A 14152-nucleotide genomic window follows, 5' to 3' on the forward strand; every position below is an offset into this window, starting at 1 on the left:
GTTCTTTTATGAAGAAGGATATTGATCACAAGTGGAATTTATTTGAGAGAATGAAACGCAACTCTGAAGATTGGGAGTTGGAGGAAGGTAAGGAGTCAGGTATGAATTTCCAGTCTGATTGCGTTAAATCTTTTGTTGAGACAAACACTTCTAGAGATTTTAGCGCTAAGTATGGACTTGAATCTGAGATAGTAGCTTCTCTATGTGAATCTTTTGCTGCTCATGTTGATCTTCCCAAAGAGAACTGGTTTAAATATCATCCTCCTGTACAAAGGAACATAGCCAAAACCAATCTAGTTGAGGAGAAACCATAGCTTTTAGTGATCCTGTTGTTCCTTGTGCTTACACTGAGAAACCACCATACCCTGCTAGGATAAAGGATTATTCTAAAGCTCCAACTTTGATACATAGGGGATACATTAGACCACTTGCACCCCCTGAGGAGATTAGAGTTGAACCTAGTGTTGCTATTATCAAAGATCTCTTAGCCCAAGACATAGACGGGCATGTTATCAAATTCTGTGAGGACTCCGCTAGAATTGCTAAACCTCACGCGAAAGACAAACACGGACCTGTAGTTGGCCTGCCCGTTGTTTCTGTTAAGATAGGAGATCACTGTTACCATGGTTTATGTGATATGGGAGCTAGTGTTAGTGCAATACCCCGTTCTCTATATGATGAAATCAAAGATGAGATTGCACCTGCTGAGTTAGAACCCATTGATGTCACTATTACGCTAGCTAATAGAGACACTATCTGCCCTCTCGGAATTGTGAGAGACGTAGAAGTCCTGTGTGGTAAGACGAAGTATCCTACTGATTTCCTCGTCCTTGGTAATGCACAAGATAGCTTTTGTCCCATCATATTTGGTAGACCTTTCTCAACACTGTCAATGCTCACATTGATTGCATTCAGCAGACTGTCACAGTAAGTTTCGAGGGTGTGTCTCATGAATTTAACTTCTCCAAGTTTGGAAGACAAACCCATGAAAGAGAGTCGTCTGGTAGAGATGAAATCATTTCTCTTGCCTCTATTGCCATACCTCCTACGGATCCTTTAGAGCAATATCTGCTTGAGCATGAAAATGATATGCATATGGAGGAGAGAGATGAGATAGATAGAATTGTCTTAGAACAACATCCTATTCTCAAGAATAATCTGCCTGTTGAACTGCTTGGGGATCCTCCCCCGCCAAAGGGTGATCGTGTGTTCGAGCTTAAACAGTTGCCTGATACTCTTAAGTATGCCTATCTTGATGAGAAGGAGATATATCCTGTCATTATTAGTGATCTCCTCTGAGAGCGCGAAGAGAAGAAGTTACTAAAAACTCTGAGGAAGCACCGCGCTGCAATTGGATATACTCTTGATGATCTTAAGGGTATTAGTCCTACTCTATGTCAGCACAAGATTAAAACTGATCCTGACTTTAAACCAGTTGCTGATCATCAAAGGAGATTAAATCCTAAGATGAAAGAGGTCGTTAGAAAAGAAATATTAAAGCTTCTGGAAGCAAGAATCATTTATCCTATTGCTCATAGTGATTGGGTAAGTCCAGTACATTGCGTACCTAAGAAGGGAGGTATCACCGTCATTCCTAATGATAAGGATGAACTAATCCCACAAAGGATTATTACCGGCTGTAGAATGGTGATAAACTTCCGAAAACTAAACAAGGCAACCAGGAAAGGTCATTATCCTTTGCCGTTCATCGACCAAATGCTAGAAAGGGTATCAAAGCACACACACTTCTGCTTTCTAGACGGTTATTCAGGTTTCTCGCAGATACCTGTTGCACAATCTGATCAAGAGAAAACCACTTTCACCTGCCCTTTCGGTACCTTTGCCTATAGACGTATGCCTTTTGGCTTATGTAATGCACCTGCCACCTTCCAAAGATGTATGATGGCTATATTCTCTGACTTTTCTGAAAAGATTGTCGAGGTTTTCATGGATGACTTCTCCGTTTATGGGTCTTCCTTTGATGATTGCCTCAGCAACCTTGATCCAGTCTTACAGAGATTGGAAGAAACCAACCTCGTCTTGAATTGAGAGAAGTGCCACTTTATGGTAATGAAAGTATCGTCTTAGGACACAAAATCTCTGAAAGAGGCATTGAAGTTGATAAGGCTAAGGTTGATGCAATTGAGAAAATGCCTTGCCCCACAGATATCAGAGGTTTACGAAGTTTCCTAGGTCATGCTGGTTTCTATAGAAGGTTCATTAAAGACTTCTCTAAGATTTATAGGCCTCTTACCAACCTCTTGCAGAAGGATGTTCCTTTTGTTTTTGATGAGGATTGTGAGGAAGCCTTCAAAATACTTAAGAAGGCTTTGATAACCGCACCTATTGTTCAACCACCTGACTGGAAATTGCCCTTTGAAATCATGTGCGACGCTAGTGATTATGGTGTTGGTGCTGTTCTAGGACAAAGAGTTGACAAGAAGTTGAATGTCATTCACTACGCTAGTAAAACTCTAGACAGTGCCCAAAGAAACTATGCCACTACGGAGAAGGAATTTTTAGCAGTCGTGTTTGCATGTGAAAAGTTCAGATCTTACATAGTTGACTCCAAAGTCACTATTCACTCTGATCATGCTGCTATTAATTACCTCATGGAGAAGAAGGACGCTAAGCCTAGGATGATCAGATCGGTTCTCCTGCTACAGGAATTTGATTTGCACGTCGTTGACCGAAAGGGTGCTGATAACCCTGTAGCAGATAACTTGTCTAGGCTAAAGAATGTCCTTGATGACCCACTACCTATTGATGGCAGCTTTCCTCATGAGCAATTAAATGTCATCCGCACTTCACTTAGTGCACCGTGGTATGCCGATTATGCAAACTATATCGTAGCCAAATACATACCACCCAGTTTCACCTATCAACAAAAGAAGAAATTCTTCTTTGATTTGAGACACTACTTTTGGGATGATCCTCACCTTTATAAGGAAGGAGTAGATGGTGTTATTAGACATTGTGTGCCTGAACATGAACAGGGACAGATCTTGTAGAAGTGTCATTCCGAAGCCTACGGAGGACACCATGCTGGAGATAGAACTGTCCATAAGGTATTGCAATCAGGTTTCTATTGGCCCACTCTCTTCAAGGATGCCCGTAAGTTTGTCTTGTCTTGTGACGAATGCCAAAGAATAAGGAACATCAGTAAGCGTCAAGAGATGCCTATGAACTATTCACTTGTCATTGAACCATTTGATGTCTAGGGCTTTGATTATATGGGACCCTTCCCGAGTTCCAATGGGTACACTCACATCTTAGTTGCTGTGGATTACATTACGAAGTGGGTAGAAGCTATCCCCACTAAAAATGTTGATCAGCACACCTCTATTAAGATGCTTAAAGAAGTCATATTCCCAAGATTTGGAGTCCCTAGATACTTGATGACTGATGGCGGTTCACACTTCATTCATGGTGTTTTCCGCAAGATGCTAGCTAAGTATGATGTCAACCATAGAGTTGCATCTCCTTATCATCCTCAGTCTAGTGGTCAAGTGGAGTTGAGTAATAGGGAGATCAAGTTGATCCTATAAAAGACCGTCAATATATCTCGAAAGAACTGGTCTTGCAAACTTGACGATGCACTATGGGCTTATAGGACTGCTTATAAGAATCCCATGGGCATGTCATCGTGTAAAATGGTTTACGGTAAGGCCTGTCATTTACCTCTTGAGCTGGAACACAAAGCTTATTGGGCAATCAAAGAGCTCAACTTTGATTTCAAACTTGCCGGTGAGAAGCGGTTGTTTGATATCAGCTCATTAGATGAATGGTGAGCCCAGGCATATGAGAATGCCAAGTTGTTCAAGGAAAAGGTTAAGAGATGGCACGACAAACGAATACAGAAAGAGAATTCAATGTAGGTGATTATGTCTTGCTATACAATTCTTGTTTGAGATTCTTTGCACGCAAGCTTCTCTCTAAATGGGAAGGCCCCTATGTTGTCGAGGAAGTATATCGTTCCGGTGCCATCAAAATCAATAACACGGAAGGAAATTTTCCTAGAGTGGTAAATGGGCAAAGAATCAAGCATTACATCGCTGGTACTCCCATAAATGTTGAGACCAATATCATCAATGTCATAACTCCAGAGGAGTACATAAGGGATATTTGTGAGCCTGTTTCAGACCTTGAAAATGAATATGTATCTGTTTCGGCAAGAAATTGGACTCCGATACTTTTCCAATAGGAAATTTCCTCAGTTTTGGAATTTTTGGAAAATTAGAAAAATAAAAAGCAGTCCGGAGAGCGAACGAGGCAGCCACAAGTGCCCACTCCGCCACCACCCCCCTGGTGGCGGTGGGTAAGCTTGTGGGCACCTCGTGTGCCTCCCGGACTCTGTTTTCTTCCGGAGGACTCCTTCTGGCCCAGAAAAAATCAATATATAGTCGCCCGAAGGTTTTGATCTCCGTATCGCGCAGTTTTCCTCTGTTTTCGTTTCAAGCTTGTTTCTGCCGCAGATCTAGATCATCATGACTTCCCCAAACGCTCCTAAGGACAAGATCTTCGAGAAGGTCATCAATCCCTACCTCACGGAAGTGCTGAAACACCCTCAATCTATCAAGATGAGCGAGGGGATGTTGCACATCCGTGATGTTGAGGGGCCTAAGAAGACCGGAAGCATGGAGACGAGGCTCGAAGCAATGGAGCAATAAGTCTTCAAGTGCCAAGGGATGGTTGAGCGTGGACTCAATGCCAACCACACGATGATCATGGAGTTCACTAGCAATCACAAGATGGATGCCATTGATATTGGGAAACACCTCTCCAGGCTTTACGATAGGGTTGACCAACTTCACGGCCAAATCTATGACCTGCAGAATCAAAACTGTGAGTATGAATACAGATTTAAATCAATAAGGTTGGCTGCAGATTTGAGGATTCCGGCGACTCGTTCATCCTGTCATGATGGAGCACCTATGCCTTGGAAGACGGAGGATCAGACTACTCCAACAACACCACCATCACCACCAAAGGAAGACAACTAAGCATTGGTATGGGCAATCCCCTTGGCTTCTGCCAAGCTTGGGGCAGTTGCCCCGGTATCGTATCACCTTTATATCTTTTGCATTTACCTTTGTTTTAGTTCTTTCCTTTTCAGTTTTCATTTCTTCTTTTAGAGGAATAAGTCTTTGATTTTAGTTTGAGTCTTTTGCTTTTGTCTCTCCCCCGATGTATTCGAGCTTACGAGCTATATAATAAAGAGTTTCTTAGTCAAGGGCTTTGCTTTGTGCCATGATCAAAAAGTATGAAAAGAATGATAGCATGAAAGATCATGAGACGATCTTATGGATAGTGATAACTTCACATATGACAAGTATGATGATTGAAACTTGTTGAGAATAAATCAACATAGACCTCAGTCATTGTTGCAATCAATAAGAAGTAATAAGGAAAGAGAGGTTCACATATAAATATATCATCTTAGACACTTTTTACAATTGTGAGCACTCACCAAACTATTACATGCTTAGGAGTAGATGTTGGACAAGGAAGACAACGTAATGAATTGTGTTTGCTTGGTTCCACACAATGTTATATGATTAGAGATCCCTTAGCATGTGACGATTGCTTCCACCTAATGTTAGCCAAAACTCCCGCACCAAGTAGAGATACTACTTGTGCATCCATAAACCTCCAACCCAGTTTTGCCATGAGAGTCCACCATGCCTACCTATGGATTGAATAAGATCCTTCAAATAAGTTGTCACCATTTTATGCCCTAAGACGATGCCTTCATTTACCATAAAGTGGCACTTCTCCCAATTCAAGACAAGGTTGGTGTCTTTACATCTCAGTAAGACTTGATCAAGGTTGCTGAGGCAATCATCAAAGGAAGACCCGTAAATGGAAAAGTCATCCATGAAAACCTCAATAATCGTTTCACAAAAGTCAGAGAATATAGCCATCATACATCTTTGAAAGGTGCAGGTGCATTACATAAGCCAAAAGGCATACGTCTATAAGCAAAGGTATCGAAAGGGCAGGTGAAAGTGGTTTTCTCCTGATGATGTTGTGCAACTGGTATTTGGGAGAAACCAGAATAACCGTCTAGAAAGCAGAAGTGTGTGTGTTTGGACAGCCTTTCTAGCATTTGGTCGATAAAACGCAGAGGATAATGATCTTTCCTAGTGGCCTTATTCAACTTCCTAAAATCAATCACCATCCTATAGCCAGTAATAATCATCTGAGGGATCAACTCATCCTTATCATTAGGGACAACGGTAATGCCTCCCTTCTTAGGAACGCAATGCACCGGACTCACCCAATCGCTATGAGCAACAGGATAGATAATACCTGCTTCCAGGCGCTTTAGTATTTCTTTTCTCACTACTTCTTTCATCTTAGGATTTAATCTCCTTTGATGATCAGCAACTGGTTTTAATTCAGGATCAGTTTTCATCTTGTGCTGGCATAGAGTGGGACTAATGCCCTTAAGATCATCAAGAGTATATCCAATAGCAGCACGGTGCTTCCTCAGAGTTTTTAGTAACTTCTTTTGTTCATGCTCCGAGAGGCTAGCACTAATAACAACAGGATATATCTCCTTTTCATCAAGATAGGCATACTTAAGAGTATCAGGCAAATGTTTAAGCTCGAACATAGGATCACCCTTTGGTGGAGGTGGATCCCCAAGCAGTTCAACGGGCAGATTATTCTTAAGGATAGGATATTGTTCTAAAACAATTTTATCTATCTCATCTCTTTCATCCATATGCATATCATTTTCATGCTCAAGGAGATATTTCTATAAAGGATCCGTAGGAGGTACGGCAATAGAGACAAGAGCAATGATTTCATCCCTACCAGACGACTCTTTTTCATGGGGTTGTCTTCCAAACTTGGAGAAGCTAAATTCAAGAGACACACCCTCGAAACTAAGAGAAACAACGGGCAGGCCAACTACAGGTCCGTATTTGTCTTTCGTGTGAGGTTTAGCAATTCTAGCGGAGTCCTCACAAAATTTGATAACATGCCCGTCTATGTCTTTGGCTAAGAGATCTTTGATAATAGCAACACTAGGTTCAACTCTAATTTCCTTAGGGGGTGCAAGTGGTCTAATGTAACCCCTACGTATCACAGTTGGAGCTTTAGAATAATCCTTTTTCCTAGCAGGGTAAGGTGGTTTATCAGTGTAGGCACAAGGAACAGTAGGATCATTATAGGCAATGACTTTCTCTTTAACTAGATTGGGTTTAATTATGTTGACTTCTATAGGAGGATGATACTTAAACCACTTCTCTTTGGGAAGATCAACATGAGCAGCAAAAGATTCACATAGAGAAGCTACTATCTCAGAGTCAAGTCCATACTTAGCACTAAAATCTCTAGAAGTGTTTGTTTCAACAAAAGATTTAACGCAATCAAACTGGAAATTCATACCTGACTCCTTACCTTCTTCAAGCTCCCAATCTTCAGACTTACGTTTGATTCTTTCCCATAAATTGCACTTGTGCTCAATATCCTTCTTCATAAAAGAACCGGTACAAGAAGTGTCAAGCATGGTATGATCTTCATGAGAAAGCCGAGCATAAAAGTTTTGAGTGATAATTTCTCTCGAGAGCTCATGATTGGGGCATGAATATAGCATTGATTTAAGCCTCCCCCAAGATTGAGCTATGCTTTCCCTGTCACGAGGCCAAAAGTTATAAATATAATTCCAATCACGATGTACTAAATGCATAGGATAAAACATTTGATGAAATTCCAATTTCAGTCGATTGTAGTCCCATGATCCAGTATCATCACATAGCCTATACCATGTCAATGCCTTATCCTTCAAAGATAAAGGAATGACCTTCTTCTTTACCTCATCCTCGAGCAAACATGCAAGCTTAAATAAACCACAAAGGTATTAATACCGAACGAATACCAAATTCACATATCAAAATACCGAACGAATACCAAATTCACATGACTATTAATAGCAAGACTTATCCCAAGTCCTCAGGAACAAAAGTAACTACTCATAAAGAATAATCATAACCATGATCAGAGGTGTAATTAGTAGCATCAAGGATCTGAACATAAACTCTTCCACCAAGTAATCCAACTAGCATCAACTACAAAGAGTAATCAACACTACTAGCAACCTTACGAGTACCAATCGGAGTCGCGAGACAGAGATTGGTTACAAGAGATGAACTAGGGTTTGGATATGAGATGGTGCTGATGAAGATGTTGATGGAGACGAGTCCCCTTCGATGAGAGGAGTGTTGGTGATGACGATGGCGACGATTTCCCCCTCCGGGAGGGAACTTTCCCCGGCCGGAGCTCTAGATTGATTCTGCTCAAGTTCCTCCTCGTGGCGGCGGAGAATCCACGAAAAAGCTCCACCTTGACTTTTTTCGGGACGAAACCCTTCATATAGCAGAAGAGGGGGGCCAGTGGGCCACCAAGGTGCCCACAAGCCCTGACGCCGCGGCCAGGGGGAGGCTGCGGCCACCAGGCTTGTGGGCCCCTGGCAGCTCCCCTCTGGCACTTCTTTCTCCCAGTATTTTTTATATATTCCCAAAAAAATCCACGTTGATTTTCAGGGCATTTGGAGTTGCGCAGAATAGAGGACTCAGACTTGCTCCTTTTCCAGTCCAGAATTCCAGCTGCCGGTATTCTCCCTCTTCAAATAAACCTTGCAAAATAAGTGACAAAAGGCATAAGTATGGTACCACAAAGTATAACAACAGTCCAAAAAGCAATAAATATCAACATGAAAGCATGATGCAAAATCGACGTATCAGGGTTTGATCTGGAGTTCACGCCCAACCATCAAGGTCTTGTCGTCATCCAGCTGTGTTTCAAATAGCATGTCTTGATCTTCCAATGGGCGAGGTAAGTTTTGTGTATTTCTTTGATCCAAGGTTATGAAAATTGCATGTATTGATCTTCTCTAGGTTCCACTTGATAGCAATATGGAGTTTCTTTATATGTTCCATTTGATAGCAATCTGAAAATTGCGTAGGATAGCAATATGTGTTACAACATTGGATATAATGATCTCCCTAGGTTCCATTAGATAGCATATATTGATCTCCCTAGGTTCCATTGAATATATTACAACATAGGCTTTCTTTGATCCAAGGTTATGAAAATTGCGTATATTGATCTCCCTAGGTTCCATTGGATAGCAATATCCAGTTTCTATAAATGTTCCATTGGATATATAGTTAATTGAGGGTTTCTTGATCAATTCATAGGATATGAAAATTGCATAGGATAACAATATGTTACAATATTGGAATCCTATAAAGATTAATTTATCTTTAGTTGTAGTGAAACAATTTTTCATTGGTAAGTTTTGAGGCTTTCTTTGATCCAAAGGTTATGAAAATTGCATATACTGAGCTCTCTAGGTTCCATTGGATAGCAATATGCAGTTTCTTTATACGTTCCATTGGATAGTTAATTGAGGGTTTCTTGATCAATTCATAGGATATGAAAATTGCATCGTATAGCAATATGTTACAATATTGGAATCCTATTAAGATCAATTCATAGGATATGAAAATTGCATAGAATAGCAATATGTTCCATTCGAATCGTTATGATAAATTTCTCTTTAGTTGTATTGAAACATTTTTCCTTGTTGCAGCAGTATGTAACATTTGTTTCATTTTAATTTGTTGATGTTGCAGTAATGACAAGCAATGTCCAGAACCCATGGACTTCCTTCGCAGCGGCATACGTTTCACTAGCGTTGACATAACGAATGACAGGACGAATATGAGGTGCAGCTTTGGTATTGAGATACCGGCTATGTGCCACATTGATCTCCAAGGCCTATTCTAGCTTGATTATCCGAGGACCTCGATGGCTGATATGGCAGTCACCTTGATCGACGAGAAGTACCATGATATGAAGAAGGCTTTCCCGAAGGCTCAACACAAGAAGTGGGGGAATACCCCACTTGACCCTATCAACCTTGAGTATGCAGCAAAAGATGCATATGTTGCATATGAGTTGTACCGCAAGATTAGTACCGTGAGATATGGCCAGTGTCACCTCGAAGAACTAGGTTTGCGACATTCTGATTCACATTCAGATTCAGACGAGTAGTGTTCATAACGGCGAACACTTGTATATATATGTGTGCTAGCTATTATTATGTACTGCTTGCATGTATCATTATGTACTGTTTGGACCAATTTATATATATCTAGTTTCTGTTTGTGCCATTATATAGAGTTTCCAAATTTGAATCGTTATTTAGCCCTTTCTTTATTCATCACCACTTTAGGTATTGTTGTGAACTAATTCTTTATTCATATTGGTATAATATTTATTGTATTCGAACTTCTCCTTGGATCATACCCCCCGATACAACCCATAGATACATCGATATAAGCAAACAACACAAAGAAAACAGAATCTGTCAAAAACAGAATAGTCTGAAGTAATCTGTATAATTCGAATACTTATGTAACTCCAAAAATTATGAAAAATTAAGACAATCTGGGTAAATTGGATATGAATCTTGTGTAAAAAATTGAGATCAAAATCATGTTCCAGTGAATTTAAAAAATTCCTGGATTGAGGTCGAAACTTTCTGTTTTTTCAGCAAAATTAAATTGCAAACACTGTAGACCATCCCAAAGGTCTTAGTTGGCGCAAACACAAAATGCTATGTGGGTGAAATAATGATACCATGCCAACTTTCAACCTATTCACAGTTCATTTGTAGTGCTTTTCAATTTCTGGGTCATTTAGCTCAAAAAAAATTAGTAAATGCATGAAAAATACCAAATGAAGTCAGAAATAGTTGAAAATTGATGATGTGGCCTTGAATGGTGCATTTTCAACACACAAAAGGTCTGGAGTTCAAATAATTCCAAAAAATGAAATCCCTTTTGTAACAGATGAGTTTTTGTATGAAACCCTGATACTTCGAAAGAGATTGTCCGATTTGTACACGAAGTGTGTCCAGTTTTTGCCGCAACCCTCTCAACTTTTTAGCACATGCTATGTGGGTGAAATAATGATACCATACCAACTTTCAACCTATTCAGAGTTCATTTGTAGTGCTTTTCAATTTCTGGGTCATTTAGCTCAAAATATCAATAAATGCACGAAAAATATCAAATGAAGTCAAAAAATAGTTGAAAATTGATGATGTGGCTTTGAATGGTGCATCTTGAACACACAAAAGGTCTAGAATTGAAATAATTCCAAAAATGAAATCCCTTTTGTAAGAGATGAGTTTTCGTATGTGATACGTCCATTTTGCATCAAGCTTTCATGTTGATATTTATTGCTTTTTGGGCTGTTATATTACTTGTGGTACCATATTTATGCCTTTTCTCTCTTATTTTGCAAGGTTTATTTGAAGAGGGAGAATTCAGCCAGCTGGAATTCTGGATTAGAAGAGGAGCAAATCCTAGTCCACTATTCTGCTCATCTCCAAATGCCCTGAAAATTTACGTGGATTTCTTCTGGAATATATTAAAAATACTGGGCGAAAGAACTACCGGAGGGGGGCCACGAGGGCCCCACAAGCCCCCACTCCGCCACCACCCCCCCTGGTGGCAGTGGGCAAGCTTGTGGGCTGCCTGAAGGCCCACTAGCCCCCCTCTTTTGCTATATGAAGCATCCTGGTCTAGAAAAAATCAAGAGGGAGTTTTTCGTGGTTTCGCAGCCGCCACGAGGCGGAACTTGAGCAGATCCAATCTAGAGCTCCGAGAGGACGATCCTGCCGGGGAAACTTCCCTCCCGGAGGGGAAATCGTCGCCATCGTCATCACCAACACTCCTCTCGTCGGAGGGAAGGCATCTTCATCAACATCTTCATCAGCACCATCTCCTCTCCAATCCCTAGTTCATCTCTTGTAACCAATCTTCCTCTCGCAACTCCGATTGGTACTTGTAAGGTTGCTAGTAGTGTTGATTACTCTTTGTAGTTGATGCTTGCAGGATTACTTGGTGGAAGAGTTTATGTTCAGATCCTTGATGCTATTCATTACACCTCTGGTCATGATTATGATTATGTCTTGTGAGTAGTTACATTTGTTCCTGGGGACATGGGATAAGTCATGCTGATAATAGTCATGTGAATTTGATATTCGTTCGGTATTTTGATATGTTGTATGTTGTTTTTCCTCTAGTGGTGTTATGTGAACGTCGACTACATAACACTTCACCATATTTGGGCCTAGAGGAAGGCAGTGGGAAGTAGTAAGTAGATGATGGGTTGCTGGAGTGACAGAAGCTTAAACCCCAGTCTATGCGTTGCTTCGTGAGGGGCTGATTTGGATCCACTAGTTTAATGCTATGGTTAGACTTTGTCTTAATTCTTCTTTTGTACTTGCGGATGCGTGCGAGAGAGGTTAATCATAAGTGGGATGCTTGTGCAAGTAAGGGTAGTACCCAAGCGCCAGTCCACCCACATATCAAACTATCAAAGTAACGAACACGAATCATATGAACATGATGAAATTAGCATGAAAGAAATTCCCGTGTGTCCTCAGGAGCGTTTTTCCTCCTATAATACTTTGTTCAGGCTTGTCCCTTGCTACAAAAGGGATTGGGCCACTTGTTGCACCGTTGCTACTACTTGTTACTTGTTACTCTTTGCTTGCTACGTTTCACCTCGCTACACAATCACTTGTTATCGCTACTTTCAGTGCTTGCATTTATTACCTTGCTGAAATCAGTTTATCAGAGCCTTCTGCTCCTCGTTGGGTTCGACACTCTTACTTATCGAAAGGACTACGATTGATCCCCTATACTTGTGGGTCAACAGTATGAAACCCTAATACTTCGAAAGAGATTGGCCGATTTGTACTCGAAGTGCGTCCAGTTTTTGCCGCAACTCTCTGAACTTTTTAGCACATGCTATGTGGGTGAAATGATGGTACCATGCCAACTTTCAACCTATTCAGAGTTCATTTGTAGTCATTTTCAATTTCTGGGTCATTTAGCTCAAAAAATTAATAAATGCATGAAAAATACCGAATTAAGTCAGAAATACTTGAAAATTGATGATGTGGCTTTGAATGGTGCATTTGAACAAACAAAAGGTCTGGAGTTCAAATAATTCCAAAAAATGAAATCCCTTTTGTAGCAGATGAATTTTCGTATGAAACCCTCATACTTCGAAAGAGGTTGTCTGATTTGTACACGAAGTGCGTCCAGTTTTTGCCGCAACCCTCTCAACTTTTTAGCACATCCTATGTGGGTGAAATGATGATATCATGCCAACTTTCAACATTTTCAGAGTTCATTTATAGTGTTTTTCAATTTCTGGGTCATTTTGCTCAAAAAATCAATAAATGCATGAAAAATACCAAATGAAGTCAGAAATAGTTGAAAATTGATGATGTGGCTTTGAATGGTGCATTTTGAACACACAAAAGGTTCGGAGTTCAAATAATTCCAAAAAATGAAATCCCTTTTGTAACAGATGAGTTTTCGTATGAAAGTGTGATACTTCGAAAGAGATTGTCCGATTTGTACACGAAGTGCGTCCATTATTTTCCGCAACCCTCTCAACTTTTTACCACATGCTATGTGGGTGAAATGATGATACCATGCCAACTTTCAACCTATTCACATTTCATTTGTAGTGCTTTTCAATTTCTGGGTCATTTAGCTCAAAAAATTCAATAAATGCATGAAAAATACCAAATGAAGTCAGAAATAATTGAAAATTGATGATGTGGCTTTGAATGGTGCATTTTGAACACACAAAAGATCTGGAGTTCAAATAATTCCAAAAAATGAAATCCCTTTTGTAACAGATTAGTTTTCGTATGAAACCCTGATACTTCGAAAGAGATTGTCCGATTTGTACACGAAGTGCGTCCAGTTTTTGCCGCAACCCTCTCAACTTTTTAGCACATGCTATGTGGGTGAAATTATGATACCATGCCAACTTTCAACATTTTCAGAGTTTATTTGTAGTGCTTTTCAATTTCTGGGTCATTTAGCTCAAAAAAATCAATAAATGCATGAAAAATACCAAATGAAGTCAGAAGTAGTTGAAAATTGATGATGTGGCTTTGAATGGTGCATTTTGAACACACAAAAACGTCTGGAGTTCAAATAATTTCAAAAAATGAAATCCCTTTTGTAAGAGATGAGTTTTCGTATGAAACCCTAATACTTCGAAAGAGATTGTCCAATTTATACACGAAGTGCGTCCAGTT

Source organism: Hordeum vulgare, chromosome 5H, assembly GCF_904849725.1.
Source record: "Hordeum vulgare subsp. vulgare chromosome 5H, MorexV3_pseudomolecules_assembly, whole genome shotgun sequence".
NCBI classification, from domain to species: domain Eukaryota; kingdom Viridiplantae; phylum Streptophyta; class Magnoliopsida; order Poales; family Poaceae; genus Hordeum; species Hordeum vulgare.